Source organism: Schistocerca piceifrons, unplaced genomic scaffold (assembly GCF_021461385.2).
Source record: "Schistocerca piceifrons isolate TAMUIC-IGC-003096 unplaced genomic scaffold, iqSchPice1.1 HiC_scaffold_2179, whole genome shotgun sequence".
Lineage (NCBI taxonomy): Eukaryota > Metazoa > Arthropoda > Insecta > Orthoptera > Acrididae > Schistocerca > Schistocerca piceifrons.
The window spans coordinates 448,718-464,190 of NW_025728096.1; positions in this window are offsets into that span (position 1 = coordinate 448,718).

Below are 15,473 nucleotides of genomic sequence, written 5' to 3' on the forward strand. Positions count from 1 at the left end.
ATCGTCCTCCAGCCGACTTGTCTCCAAGGGGATATTGCAGCCACTTGCACCATATGGTCCGACTCCTGTGAGTCTAGATTTTCGTATCCGACGCAAAACTGATACTTAATTGTAACGTTAAGCGCCTCCTAATGACGATGGAACACTCAAATTGCGTCGAGATGCAATATATATCGACCTCCAGCCGACTTGTCTCCAAGGGTCTATTGCTGCCTCGGGCACCTTATGATCGTTCTCCTGTGAGTCTAGAATTTCGAATCCAACGCATAACTGATAGTTAATTGTAACGTTCATGGCCTCCTAATGCCGATCGTACACTCAAATTGCGTCGAGATTCAATACATCGTCCTCCAGCCGACTTATCTACAAAGGGATATTGCAGCCTCGGGCAAATTATGATCCGTCTCCTGTGAGTCTAAATTTTCAAATCAGACGCAAAACTTATAGTTAATTGTAACGATAAGGGCCTCCTAATGACGATAGAACACTCAAATTGCGTCGAGATGCAATACATCGCTCTCCAGCCGACTTGCCTCCAAGGGGATATTGCTGCCTCCTTCACCATATGGTCCGTCCCCTGTGAGTCTAGATTTTCGTATCCCACGCAAAACTGATAGTTAATTGCAACGCTCAGGGCCTCCTAACAACGATGGAATACTCAAATTACGTCGAGATTCAATACATCGTCATTCAGCCGACTTGTCTCCATTGCTGCCTCGGGCGCGTTATGGTCGTTCTCCTGGAGTCCAGATTTTAAAATCCGGCGCAAAACTGATAGTTCGTTGTACGTTCAGGGCCTCCTAATGACGATGGAACACTCAAATAGCGTCGAGATTCAATACATCGTCCTCCAGCCTACTTGTCTCCAAGGGGATATTGCTGCCTCGGGCACCATATGGTCCGCCTCCTGTGAGTCAAGATTTTCGTATCCGACGCAAAACTGATTGTTAATTGTCACGCTCAGCGCCTCCTAATGACGATGGAACACTCAAATTGCGTCGCGATTCAATTCATCGTCCTCCAGCCGACTTGTCTCCAAGGGTCTATTGCTGCCTCTGGCACCTTATGGTCGTGCTCCTCTGCGTCTAGATTTTCAAATCCGACGCGAAACTGATAGTTAATTGTAAGGTTAGGGGCCTCCTAATGACGATGGAACACTCAAATTGCGTTGAGATTCAATACATCGTCCTCCAGCCGACTTGTCTCCAAGGGGATGTTGCTGTCTTGGGCACCATATGGGCCGTCTCCTTTGAGTCTAGATTTTCGAATCCGACGCGAATTTGCTTGATAATTGTAACGTTCATGGCCTCCTAATGACGTTGGAACACTCAAATTGCGTCGACGTTCAATACATCGTCCTTCAGCCGACTTGTCTCCAACAGTCTATTGCTGCTTCGGGCACCTTATGGTGGTTCTCCTGTGAGTCTAGATTTTCGAACCCGACGCAAAACATACTTAATTGTAACGTTCATGACCTCCTAATGACGATGGAACACTCAAATTGCGTCGAGACACAATACATCGTCCTCCAGCCGACTTGTCTCCAAGGGTCAATTGCTGCCTCGGGCACCTTATGTTCGTTCTTCTGTGAGTCTAGATTTTCGAATCCTACGCATAGCTGATAGTTAATTGTAACGTTCAGCGCCTCCTAATGACGATGGAACACTCAAATTGCGTCGTTATTCAATACATCGTCATTCAGCCGACTTGACTCCAAGGGTCTATTGCTGCCTCGGGCACCTTATGGTCGTTCTCCTCTGAGTCTAGATTTTAGAATACGACGCAAAACTGATAGTTAATTGTCACGTACTGGGTGTCCTACTGTCGATGGAACACTCACATTGCGTCGCGATTCAATACATCGTCCTCCAGCCGACTTGTCTCCAAGGGTTTATTGCCGCCTCGGGCACGTTATGGTGGTTCTCCTGTGAGACTAGATTTTCGAATGCGACGCAAAATGGATAGTTAATTGTAACGTTAAGGGCCTCCTAATGACGATGGAACACTCTAATTGCGTCGAGATGCAATACATCGTCGTCCAGCCGACTTGTATCCAAGGGGATATTGCTGCCGCGGGAGCCATATGGACCGACTCCTGTGAGTCTAGATTTTCGTATCCGACGCAAACCTGATACTTAATTGTAACGTTAAGCGCCTCCTAATGACGATGGAACACTCAAATTGCGTCGAGATGCAATATATATCGACCTCCAGCCGACTTGTCTCCAAGGGTCAATTTCTGCCTCGGTCACCTTATGATCGTTCTCCTGTGAGTCTAGAATTTCGAATCCAACGCATAACTGATAGTTAATTGTAACGTTCATGGCCTCCTAATGCCGATCGTACACTCAAATTGCGTCGAGATTCAATACATCGTCATTCAGCCGACTTGTCTCCATTGCTGCCTCGGGCACCTTATGGTCGTTCTCGTGGAGTCTAGATTTTTGAATCTGACGCAAAACTGATAGTTCATTGTAACGTTCAGGGCCTCCTAATGACGATGGAACACTCAAATAGCGTCGAGATTCAATACATCGTCCTCCAGCCTACTTGTCTTCAAGGGGCTATTGCTGCCTCGGTACACGTTACGGTTGTTCTCCTGTGAGTTTAGAATTTAGAATCCGACGCAAAATTGATAGTTAATTGTAACGTTGAGGGACTCCTAATGACGATGGAACACTCAAATTGCGTCGCGATTCAACTCATCGTCCTCCAGCCGGCTTGTCTCCAAGGGTCAATTGCTGCCTCGGGCACCTTATGGTCGTTCTTCTGTGAGTCTAGATTTTCGAATCCGACGCATAGCGCCTCGAAATGACGATGGTACACTCAAATTGCGTCGTTATTCAATACATCGTCTTTCAGCCGACTTGTCTCCAAGGGTCTATTGCTGCCTCGGGCACCTTATGGTCGTTCTCCTCTGAGTCTAGATTTTAGAATACGACGCAAAACTGATAGTTAATTGCAAAGTTCAGGGCCTCCTAATGACGATGCAACACTCAAATTACGTCGAGACTCAATAAATCGTCCTCCAGCCGACTTGTCTCCAAGGGAATATTCCTCCCTCGGGCTCCATATGGTCCGTTTCCTGTGAGTCTAGATTCCCGTATCCGCCGCAAAACTGATAGGTAATTGTAACGATCGGCGCCTCCTAATGACGATGGAACACTCAAATTGCGTCGAGATTCAATACATCGTCCTCCAGCCGACTTGTCTTCAAGGAGATACTGCTGCCTCGGGCAACTTATGATCCGTCTCCTGTGAGTCTAGATTTTCGAATCCGACGCATAACTGATGCTTAATTGTAATGTTAATGGCCTCCTAATGACGATGGAACACTCAAATTGCGTCTAGTTTCAAAACATCGTCATTCTGTCGACTTGTCTCCAATGGTCTATTGCTGCCTCGGGCACCTTATGGTCGTTCTCCTGAGCTTCTACTTTTTCGAATCCGACGGTAAACTGATTATTAATTGTAATATTCAGGGCCTCCTAATGACGATGGACCACTCAAATTACGTCCAGAATCAATACATCGTCCTCCAGCCGACTTGTCTCCAAAGGTCTATCGCTCCCTCGGGCACCTTATGGTCGTTCTTCTGTGAGTCTAGATTTTCGAATCCGACGCATAGCTGATAGTTAATTGTAACGCTCAACGCCTCCTAATGACGATGGAACACTCTAATTGCGTCGTTATTCAATACATCGTCCTCTAGCCGATTTGTCTCCAAGGGTCTATTGCTGCCTCTGGCACCTTATGGTCGTGCTCCTGTGCGTCTAGATTTTCAAATCCGACGCGAAACTGATAGTTAATTGTAAGGTTAAGGGCCTCCTAATGACGATGGAACACTCAAATTGCGTTGAGATTCAATACATCGTCCTCCAGCCGACTTATCTACAAAGGGATATTGCTGCCTCGGGCAAATTATGATCCGTCTCCTGTGAGTCTAAATTTTCAAATCAGACGCAAAACTTATAGTTAATTGTAATGTTAAGGGCCTCCTAATGACGATGGAACACTCAAATAGCGTCGAGATTCAATACATCGTCCTCCAGCCTACTTGTCTCCAAGGGGATATTGCTGCCTCGGGCACCATATGGTCCGCCTCCTGTGAGTCAAGATTTTCGTATCCGACGCAAAACTGATTGTTAATTGTCACGTTCAGCGCCTCCTAATGACGATGGAACACTCAAATTGCGTCGAGATTCAATTCATCGTCCTCCAGCCGACTTGTCTCCAAGGGTCTATTGCTGCCTCTGGCACCTTATGGTCGTGCTCCTGTGCGTCTAGATTTTCAAATCCGACGCGAAACTGATAGTTAATTGTAAGGTTAAGGGCCTCCTAATGACGATGGAACACTCAAATTGCGTTGAGATTCAATACATCGTCCTCCAGCCGACTTGTCTCCAAGGGGATATTGCTGCCTTGGGCACCATATGGGCCGTCTCCTTTGAGTCTAGATTTTCGAATCCGACGCGAATTTGCTTGATAATTGTAACGTTCATGGCCTCCTAATGACGTTGGAACACTCAAATTGCGTCGACGTTCAATACATCGTCTTTCAGCCGACTTGTCTCTAACAGTCTATTGCTGCCTTGGGCACCTTATGGTGGTTCTCCTGTGAGTCTAGATTTACGAACCCGACGCAAAACATAGTTAATTGTAACGTTCATGACCTCCTAATGACGATGGAACACTCAAATTGCGTCGAGACACAATACATCGTCCTCCAGCCGGCTTGTCTCCAAGGGTCAATTGCTGCCTCGGGCACCTTATGTTCGTTCTTCTGTGAGTCTAGATTTTCGAATCCGACGCATAGCTGATAGTTAATTGTAACGTTCAGCGCCTCCTAATGACGATGGAACACTCAAATTGCGTCGTTATTCAATACATCGTCGTTCAGCCGACTTGTCTCCAAGGTTCTATTGCTGCCTCGGGCACCTTATGGTCGTTCTCCTCTGAGTCTAGATTTTAGAATACGACGCAAAACTGATAGTTAATTGTCACGTACTGGGTCTCCTACTGTCGATGGAACACTCACATTGCGTCGCGATTCAATACATCGTCCTCCAGCCGACTTGTCTCCAAGGGTTTATTGCCGCCTCGGGCACGTTATGGTGGTTCTCCTGTGAGACTAGATTTTCGAATGCGACGCAAAATGGATAGTTAATTGTAACGTTCAGAGACTCCTAATGACGGTGGATCACTCAAATTGCGTCTAGATGCAATACATCGACCTCCGGCCGACTTGTCTACAAGGGTCAATTGCTGCCTCGGGCACCTTATGGTCGGTCTACTGTGAGTCTAAATTTTCGAATCAGACGCAAAACTTATAGTTAATTGTAACGTTAAGGGCCTCCTAATGACGATGGAACACTCTAATTGCGTCGAGATGCAATACATCGTCCTCCAGCCGACTTGTATCCAAGGGGATATTGCTGCCGCGGGAGCCATATGGACCGACTCCTGTGAGTCTAGATTTTCGTATCCGACGCAAACCTGATACTTAATTGTAACGTTAAGCGCCTCCTAATGACGATGGAACACTCAAATTGCGTCGAGATGCAATATATATCGACCTCCAGCCGACTTGTCTCCAAGGGTCAATTGCTGCCTCGGTCACCTTATGATCGTTCTCCTGTGAGTCTAGAATTTCGAATCCAACGCATAACTGATAGTTAATTGTAACGTTCATGGCCTCCTAATGCCGATCGTACACTCAAATTGCGTCGAGATTCAATACATCGTCATTCAGCCGACTTGTCTCCATTGCTGCCTCGGGCACCTTATGGTCGTTCTCGTGGAGTCTAGATTTTTGAATCCGACGCAAAACTGATAGTTCATTGTAACGTTCAGGGCCTCCTAATGACGATGGAACACTCAAATAGCGTCTAGATTCAATACATCGTCCTCCAGCCTACTTGTCTTCAAGGGTCTATTGCTGCCTCGGTACACGTTACGGTTGTTCTCCTGTGAGTTTAGAATTTAGAATCCGACGCAAAATTGATAGTTAATTGTAACGTTGAGGGACTCCTAATGACGATGGAACACTCAAATTGCGTCGCGATTCAACTCATCGTCCTCCAGCCGGCTTGTCTCCAAGGGTCAATTGCTGCCTCGGGCACCTTATGGTCGTTCTTCTGTGAGTCTAGATTTTCGAATCCGACGCATAGCGCCTCCTAATGACGATGGAACACTCAAATTGCGTCGTTATTCAATACATCGTCTTTCAGCCGACTTGTCTCCAAGGGTCTATTGCTGCCTCGGGCACCTTATGGTCGTTCTCCTCTGAGTCTAGATTTTAGAATACGACGCAAAACTGATAGTTAATTGCAAAGTTCAGGGCCTCCTAATGACGATGCAACACTCAAATTACGTCGAGACTCAATAAATCGTCCTCCAGCCGACTTGTCTCCAAGGGAATATTCCTCCCTCGGGCTCCATATGGTCCGTTTCCTGTGAGTCTAGATTCCCGTATCCGCCGCAAAACTGATAGGTAATTGTAACGATCAGCGCCTCCTAATGACGATGGAACACTCAAATTGCGTCGAGATTCAATACATCGTCCTCCAGTCGACTTGTCTCCAAGGGTCTATTGCTGCCTCGGGCACCTTATGGTCATTCTCCTGTGAGTCTAAATTTTCGAATCAATCGCAAAATTTATAGTTAATTGTAACGTTAAGGGGCTCACAATGAATATGGGAGACTTAAATTGCGTCGAGCTTCAATACATCGTCCTCCAGCCGACTTGTCTTCAAGGAGATATTGCTGCCTCGGGCAACTTATGATCCGTCTCCTGTGAGTCTAAATTTTCGAATGAGACGCAAAATTCAAACGTTAAGAGCCTCCTAATGACGATGGAACACTCAAATTGCGTTGCGATTCAATACATCGTCCTCCAGCCGACTTGTCTCCAAGGGGATATTGCTGCCACGGGCACCATATGGTCCGACTCCTGTGAGTCTAGATTTTCGTATCCGACGCAAAACTGATACTTAATTTAATTGTAACGTTAAGCGCCTCCTAATGACGATGGAACACTCAAATTGCGTCGAGATGCAATATATATCGACCTCCAGCCGACTTGTCTCCAAGGGTCTATTGCTGCCTCGGGCACCTTATGATCGTTCTCCTGTGAGTCTAGAATTTCGAATCCAACGCATAACTGATAGTTAATTGTAACGTTCATGGCCTCCTAATGCCGATCGTACACTCAAATTGCGTCGAGATTCAATACATCGTCCTCCAGCCGACTTATCTACAAAGGGACATTGCTGCCTCGGGCAAATTATGATCCGTCTCCTGTGAGTCTAAATTTTCAAATCAGACGCAAAACTTATAGTTAATTGTAACGTTAAGGGCCTCCTAATGACGATGGAACACTCAAATTGCGTCGAGATGCAATACATCGCTCTCCAGCCGACTTGCCTCCAAGGGGATATTGCTGCCTCCTTCACCATATGGTCCGTCCCCTGTGAGTCTAGATTTTCGTATCCCACGCAAAACTGATAGTTAATTGCAACGCTCAGGGCCTCCTAACAACGATGGAATACTCAAATTACGTCGTGATTCAATACATCGTCATTCAGCCGACTTGTCTCCATTGCTGCCTCGGGCGCGTTATGGTCGTTCTCCTGGAGTCCAGATTTTAAAATCCGGCGCAAAACTGATAGTTCATTGTACGTTCAGGGCCTCCTAATGACGATGGAACACTCAAATAGCGTCGAGATTCAATACATCGTCCTCCAGCCTACTTGTCTCCAAGGGGATATTGCTGCCTCGGGCACCATATGGTCCGCCTCCTGTGAGTCAAGATTTTCGTATCCGACGCAAAACTGATTGTTAATTGTCACGTTCAGCGCCTCCTAATGACGATGGAACACTCAAATTGCGTCGCGATTCAATTCATCGTCCTCCAGCCGACTTGTCTCCAAGGGTCTATTGCTGCCTCTGGCACCTTATGGTCGTGCTCCTGTGCGTCTAGATTTTCAAATCCGACGCGAAACTGATAGTTAATTGTAAGGTTAAGGGCCTCCTAATGACGATGGAACACTCAAATTGCGTTGAGATTCAATACATCGTCCTCCAGCCGACTTGTCTCCAAGGGGATATTGCTGCCTTGGGCACCATATGGGCCGTCTCCTTTGAGTCTAGATTTTCGAATCCGACGCGAATTTGCTTGATAATTGTAACGTTCAAGGCCTCCTAATGACGTTGGAACACTCAAATTGCGTCGACGTTCAATACATCGTCCTTCAGCCGACTTGTCTCCAACAGTCTATTGCTGCCTCGGGCACCTTATGGTGGTTCTCCTGTGAGTCTAGATTTTCGAACCCGACGCAAAACATAGTTAATTGTAACGTTCATGACCTCCTAATGACGATGGAACACTCAAATTGCGTCGAGACACAATACATCGTCCTCCAGCCGGCTTGTCTCCAAGGGTCAATTGCTGCCTCGGGCACCTTATGTTCGTTCTTCTGTGAGTCTAGATTTTCGAATCCTACGCATAGCTGATAGTTAATTGTAACGTTCAGCGCCTCCTAATGACGATGGAACACTCAAATTGCGTCGTTATTCAATACATCGTCATTCAGCCGACTTGTCTCCAAGGGTCTATTGCTGCCTCGGGCACCTTATGGTCGTTCTCCTCTGAGTCTAGATTTTAGAATACGACGCAAAACTGATAGTTAATTGTCACGTACTGGGTCTCGTACTGTCGATGGAACACTCACATTGCGTCGCGATTCAATACATCGTCCTCCAGCCGACTTGTCTCCAAGGGTTTATTGCCGCCTCGGGCACGTTATGGTGGTTCTCCTGTGAGACTAGATTTTCGAAGGCGACGCAAAATGGATAGTTAATTGTAACGTTAAGGGCCTCCTAATGACGATGGAACACTCTAATTGCGTCGAGATGCAATACATCGTCGTCCAGCCGACTTGTATCCAAGGGGATATTGCTGCCGCGGGAGCCATATGGACCGACTCCTGTGAGTCTAGATTTTCGTATCCGACGCAAACCTGATACTTAATTGTAACGTTAAGCGCCTCCTAATGACGATGGAACACTCAAATTGCGTCGAGATCCAATATTAATCGACCTCCAGCCGACTTGTCTCCAAGGGTCAATTGCTGCCTCCTGTGAGTCTAGAATTTCGAATCCAACGCATAACTGATAGTTAATTGTAACGTTCATGGCCTCCTAATGCCGATCGTACACTCAAATTGCGTCGAGATTCAATACATCGTCATTCAGCCGACTTGTCTCCATTGCTGCCTCGGGCACCTTATCGTCGTTCTCGTGGAGTCTAGATTTTTGAATCCGACGCAAAACTGATAGTTCATTGTAACGTTCAGGGCCTCCTAATGACGATGGAACACTCAAATAGCGTCGAGATTCAATACATCGTCCTCCAGCCTACTTGTCTTCAAGGGTCTATTGCTGCCTCGGTACACGTTACGGTTGTTCTCCTGTGAGTTTAGAATTTAGAATCCGACGCAAAATTGATAGTTAATTGTAACGTTGAGGGACTCCTAATGACGATGGAAAACTCAAATTGCGTCGCGATTCAACTCATCGTCCTCCAGCCGGCTTGTCTCCAAGGGTCAATTGCTGCCTCGGGCACCTTATGGTCGTTCTTCTGTGAGTCTAGATTTTCGAATCCGACGCATAGCGCCTCCAAATGACGATGGAACACTCAAATTGCGTCGTTATTCAATACATCATCCTTCAGCCGACTTGTCTCCAAGGGTCTATTGCTGCCTCGGGCACCTTATGGTCGTTCTCCTCTGAGTCTAGATTTTAGAATACGACGCAAAACTGATAGTTAATTGCAAAGTTCAGGGCCTCCTAATGACGATGCAACACTCAAATTACGTCGAGACTCAATAAATCGTCCTCCAGCCGACTTGTCTCCAAGGGAATATTCCTCCCTCGGGCTCCATATGGTCCGTTTCCTGTGAGTCTAGATTCCCGTATCCGCCGCAAAACTGATAGGTAATTGTAACGATCAGCGCCTCCTAATGACGATGGAACACTCAAATTGCGTCGAGATTCAATACATCGTCCTCAAGCCGACTTGTCTTCAAGGAGATACTGCTGCCTCGGGCAACTTATGATCCGTCTCCTGTGAGTCTAGATTTTCGAATCCGACGCATAACTGATGCTTAATTGTAATGTCAATGGCCTCCTAATGACGATGGAACACTCTAATTGCGTCTAGTTTCAAAACATCGTCATTCTGTCGACTTGTCTCCAAGGGTCTATTGCTGCCTCGGGCACCTTATGGTCGTTCTCCTGAGCTTCTACTTTTTCGAATCCGACGGTAAACTGATTATTAATTGTAATGTTCAGGGCCTCCTAATGACGATGGACCACTCAAATTACGTCCAGAATCAATACATCGTCCTCCAGCCGACTTGTCTCCAAAGGTCTATCGCTGCCTCGGGCACCTTATGGTCGTTCTTCTGTGAGTCTAGATTTTCGAATCCGACGCATAGCTGATAGTTAATTGTAACGCTCAACGCCTCCTAATGACGATGGAACACTCTAATTGCGTCGTTATTCAATACATCGTCCTCTAGCCGATTTGTCTCCAAGGGTCTATTGCTGCCTCTGGCACCTTATGGTCGTACTCCTGTGAGTCTAGATTTTCAAATCCGACGCGAAACTGATAGTTAATTGTAACGTTAAGGGCCTCATAATGACGATGGAACACTCAAATTGCGTTGCGATTCAATACATCGTCCACCAGCCGACTTGTCTCCAAGGGGATATTGCTGCCACGGGCACCATATGGTCCGACTCCTGTGAGTCTAGATTTTCGTATCCGACGCAAAACTGATACTTAATTGTAACGTTAAGCGCCTCCTAATGACGATGGAACACTCAAATTGCGTCGAGATGCAATATATATCGACCTCCAGCCGACTTGTCTCCAAGGGTCTATTGCTGCCTCGGGCACCTTGTGATCGTTCTCCTGTGAGTCTAGAATTTCAAATCCAACGCATAACTGATAGTTAATTGTAACGTTCATGGCCTCCTAATGCCGAGCGTACACTCAAATTGCGTCGAGATTCAATACATCGTCCTCCAGCCGACTTATCTACAAAGGGATATTGCTGCCTCGGGCAAATTATGATCCGTCTCCTGTGAGTCTAAATTTTCAAATCAGACGCAAAACTTATAGTTAATTGTAACGTTAAGGGCCTCCTAATGACGATGGAACACTCAAATTGCGTCGAGATGCAATACATCGCTCTCCAGCCGACTTGCCTCCAAGGGGATATTGCTGCCTCCTTCACCATATGGTCCGTCCCCTGTGAGTCTAGATTTTCGTATCCCACGCAAAACTGATAGTTAATTGCAACGCTCAGGGCCTCCTAACAACGATGGAATACTCAAATTACGTCGAGATTCAATACATCGTCATTCAGCCGACTTGTCTCCATTGCTGCCTCGGGCGCGTTATGGTCGTTCTCCTGGAGTCCAGATTTTAGAATCCGGCGCAAAACTGATAGTTCATTGTACGTTCAGGGCCTCCTAATGACGATGGAACACTCAAATAGCGTCGAGATTCAATACATCGTCCTCCAGCCTACTTGTCTCCAAGGGGATATTGCTGCCTCGGGCACCATATGGTCCGCCTCCTGTGAGTCAAGATTTTCGTATCCGACGCAAAACTGATTGTTAATTGTAACGTTCATGGCCTCCTAATGCCGATCGTACACTCAAATTGCGTCGAGATTCAATACATCGTCCTCCAGCCGACTTATCTACAAAGGGATATTTGCTGCCTCGGGCAAATTATGATCCGTCTCCTGTGAGTCTAAATTTTCAAATCAGACGCGAAACTGATAGTTAATTGTAAGGTTAAGGGCCTCCTAATGACGATGGAACACTCAAATTGCGTTGAGATTCAATACATCGTCCTCCAGCCGACTTGTCTCCAAGGGGATATTCCTGCCTTGGGCACCATATGGGCCGTCTCCTTTGAGTCTAGATTTTCGAATCCGACGCGAATTTGCTTGATAATTGTAACGTTCATGGCCTCCTAATGACGTTGGAACACTCAAATTGCGTCGACGTTCAATACATCGTCCTTCAGCCGACTTGTCTCCAACAGTCTATTGCTGCCTCGGGCACCTTATGGTGGTTCTCCTGTGAGTCTAGATTTTAGAATACGACGCAAAACTGATAGTTAATTGTCACGTACTGGGTCTCCTACTGTCGATGGAACACTCACATTGCGTCGCGATTCAATACATCGTCCTCCAGCCGACTTGTCTCCAAGGGTTTATTGCCGCCTCGGGCACGTTATGGTGGTTCTCCTGTGAGACTAGATTTTCGAATGCGACGCAAAATGGATAGTTAATTGTAACGTTAAGGGCCTCCTAATGACGATGGAACACACTAATTGCGTCGAGATGCAATACATGGTCGTCCAGCCGACTTGTATCCAAGGGGATATTGCTGCCGCAGGAGCCATATGGACCGACTCCTGTGAGTCTAGATTTTCGTATCCGACGCAAACCTGATACTTAATTGTAACGTTAAGCGCCTCCTAATGACGATGGAACACTCAAATTGCGTCGAGATGCAATATATATCGACCTCCAGCCGACTTGTCTCCAAGGGTCAATTGCTGCCTCGGTCACCTTATGATCGTTCTCCTGTGAGTCTAGAATTTCGAATCCAACGCATAACTGATAGTTAATTGTAACGTTCATGGCCTCCTAATGCCGATCGTACACTCAAATTGCGTCGAGATTCAATACATCGTCATTCAGCCGACTTGTCTCCATAGCTGCCTCGGGCACCTTATGGTCGTTCTCGTGGAGTGTAGATTTTTGAATCCGACGCAAAACTGATAGTTCATTGTAACGTTCAGGGCCTCCTAATGACGATGGAACACTCAAATAGCGTCGAGATTCAATACATCGTCCTCCAGCCTACTTGTCTTCAAGGGTCTATTGCTGCCTCGGTACACGTTACGGTTGTTCTCCTGTGAGTTTAGAATTTAGAATCCGACGCAAAATTGATAGTTAATTGTAACGTTGAGGGACTCCTAATGACGATGGATCACTCAAATTGCGTCGCGATTCAACTCATCGTCCTCCAGCCGGCTTGTCTCCAAGGGTCAATTGCTGCCTCGGGCACCTTATGGTCGTTCTTCTGTGAGTCTAGATTTTCGAATCCGACGCATAGCGCCTCCTAATGACGATGGAACACTCAAATTGCGTCGTTATTCAATACATCGTCTTTCAGCCGACTTGTCTCCAAGGGTCTATTGCTGCCTCGGGCACCTTATGGTCGTTCTCCTCTGAGTCTAGATTTTAGAATACGACGCAAAACTGATAGTTAATTGCAAAGTTCAGGGCCTCCTAATGACGATGCAACACTCAAATTACGTCGAGACTCAATAAATCGTCCTCCAGCCGACTTGTCTCCAAGGGAATATTCCTCCCTCGGGCTCCATATGGTCCGTTTCCTGTGAGTCTAGATTCCCGTATCCGCCGCAAAACTGATAGGTAATTGTAACGATCAGCTCCTCCTAATGACGATGGAACACTCAAATTGCGTCGAGATTCAATGCATCGTCCTCCAGTCGACTTGTCTCCAAGGGTCTATTGCTGCCTCGGGCACCTTATGGTCGTACTCCTGTGAGTCTAAATTTTCGAATCTATCGCAAAATTTATAGTTAATTGTAACGTTAAGGGCCTCACAATGAATATGGGAGACTTAAATTGCGTCGAGCTTCAATACATCGTCCTCCAGCCGACTTGTCTTCAACGAGATATTGCTGCCTCGGGCAACTTATGATCCGTCTCCTGTGAGTCTAGATTTTCGAATCCGACGCATAACTGATGCTTAATTGTAATGTTAATGGCCTCCTAATGACGATGGAACACTCAAATTGCGTCTAGTTTCAAAACATCGTCATTCTGTCGACTTGTCTCCAAGGGTCTATTGCTGCCTCGGGCACCTTATGGTCGTTCTCCTGAGCTTCTACTTTTTCGAATCCGACGGTAAACTGATTATTAATTGTAACGTTCAGGGCCTCCTAATGACGATGGACCACTCAAATTACGTCCAGAATCAATACATCGTCCTCCAGCCGACTTGTCTCCAAAGGTCTATCGCTGCCTCGGGCACCTTATGGTCGTTCTTCTGTGAGTCTAGATTTTCGAATCCGCCGCATAGCTGATAGTTAATTGTAACGCTCAACGCCTCCTAATGACGATGGAACACTCTAATTGCGTCGTTATTCAATACATCGTCCTCTAGCCGATTTGTCTCCAAGGGTCTATTGCTGCCTCTGGCACCTTATGGTCGTGCTCCTGTGAGTCTAGATTTTCAAATCCGACGCGAAACTGATAGTTAATTGTAACGTTAAGGGCCTCATAATGACGATGGAACACTCAAATTGCGTTGCGATTCAATACATCGTCCACCAGCCGACTTGTCTCCAAGGGGATATTGCTGCCACGGGCACCATATGGTCCGACTCCTGTGAGTCTAGATTTTCGTATCCGACGCAAAACTGATACTTAATTGTAACGTAAGGCGCCTCCTAATGACGATGGAACACTCAAATTGCGTCGAGATGCAATATATATCGACCTCCAGCCGACTTGTCTCCAAGGGTCTATTGCTGTCTCGGGCACCTTATGATCGTTCTCCTGTGAGTCTAGAATTTCGAATCCAACGCATAACTGATAGTTAATTGTAACGCTCATGGCCTCCTAATGCCGATCGTACACTCAAATTGCGTCGAGATTCAATACATCGTCCTCCAGCCGACTTATCTACAAAGGGATATTGCTGCCTCGGGCAAATTATGATCCGTCTCCTGTGAGTCTAAATTTTCAAATCACACGCAAAACTTATAGTTAATTGTAACGTTAAGGGCCTCCTAATGACGATGGAACACTCAAATTGCGTCGAGATGCAATACATCGGTCTCCAGCCGACTCGCCTCCAAGGGGATATTGCTGCCTCCTTCACCAATTGGTCCGTCCCCAGTGACTCTAGATTTTCGTATCCCACGCAAAACTGATAGTTAATTGCAACGCTCAGGGCCTCCTAACAACGATGGAATACTCAAATTACGTCGAGATTCAATACATCGTGATTCAGCCGACTTGTCTCCATTGCTGCCTCGGGCGCGTTATGGTCGTTCTCCTGAAGTCCACATTTTAGAATCCGGCGCAGAACTGATAGTTCATTGTACGTTCAGGGCCTCCTAATGACGATGGAACACTCAAATAGCATCGAGATTCAATACATCGTCCTCCAGCCTACTTGTCTCCAAGGGGATATTGCTGCCTCGGGCACCATATGGTCCGCCTCCTGTGAGTCAAGATTTTCGTATCCGACGCAAAACTGTTAATTGTCACGCTCAGCGCCTCCTAATGACGATGGAACACTCAAATTGCGTCGCGATTCAATTCATCGTCCTCCAGCCGACTTGT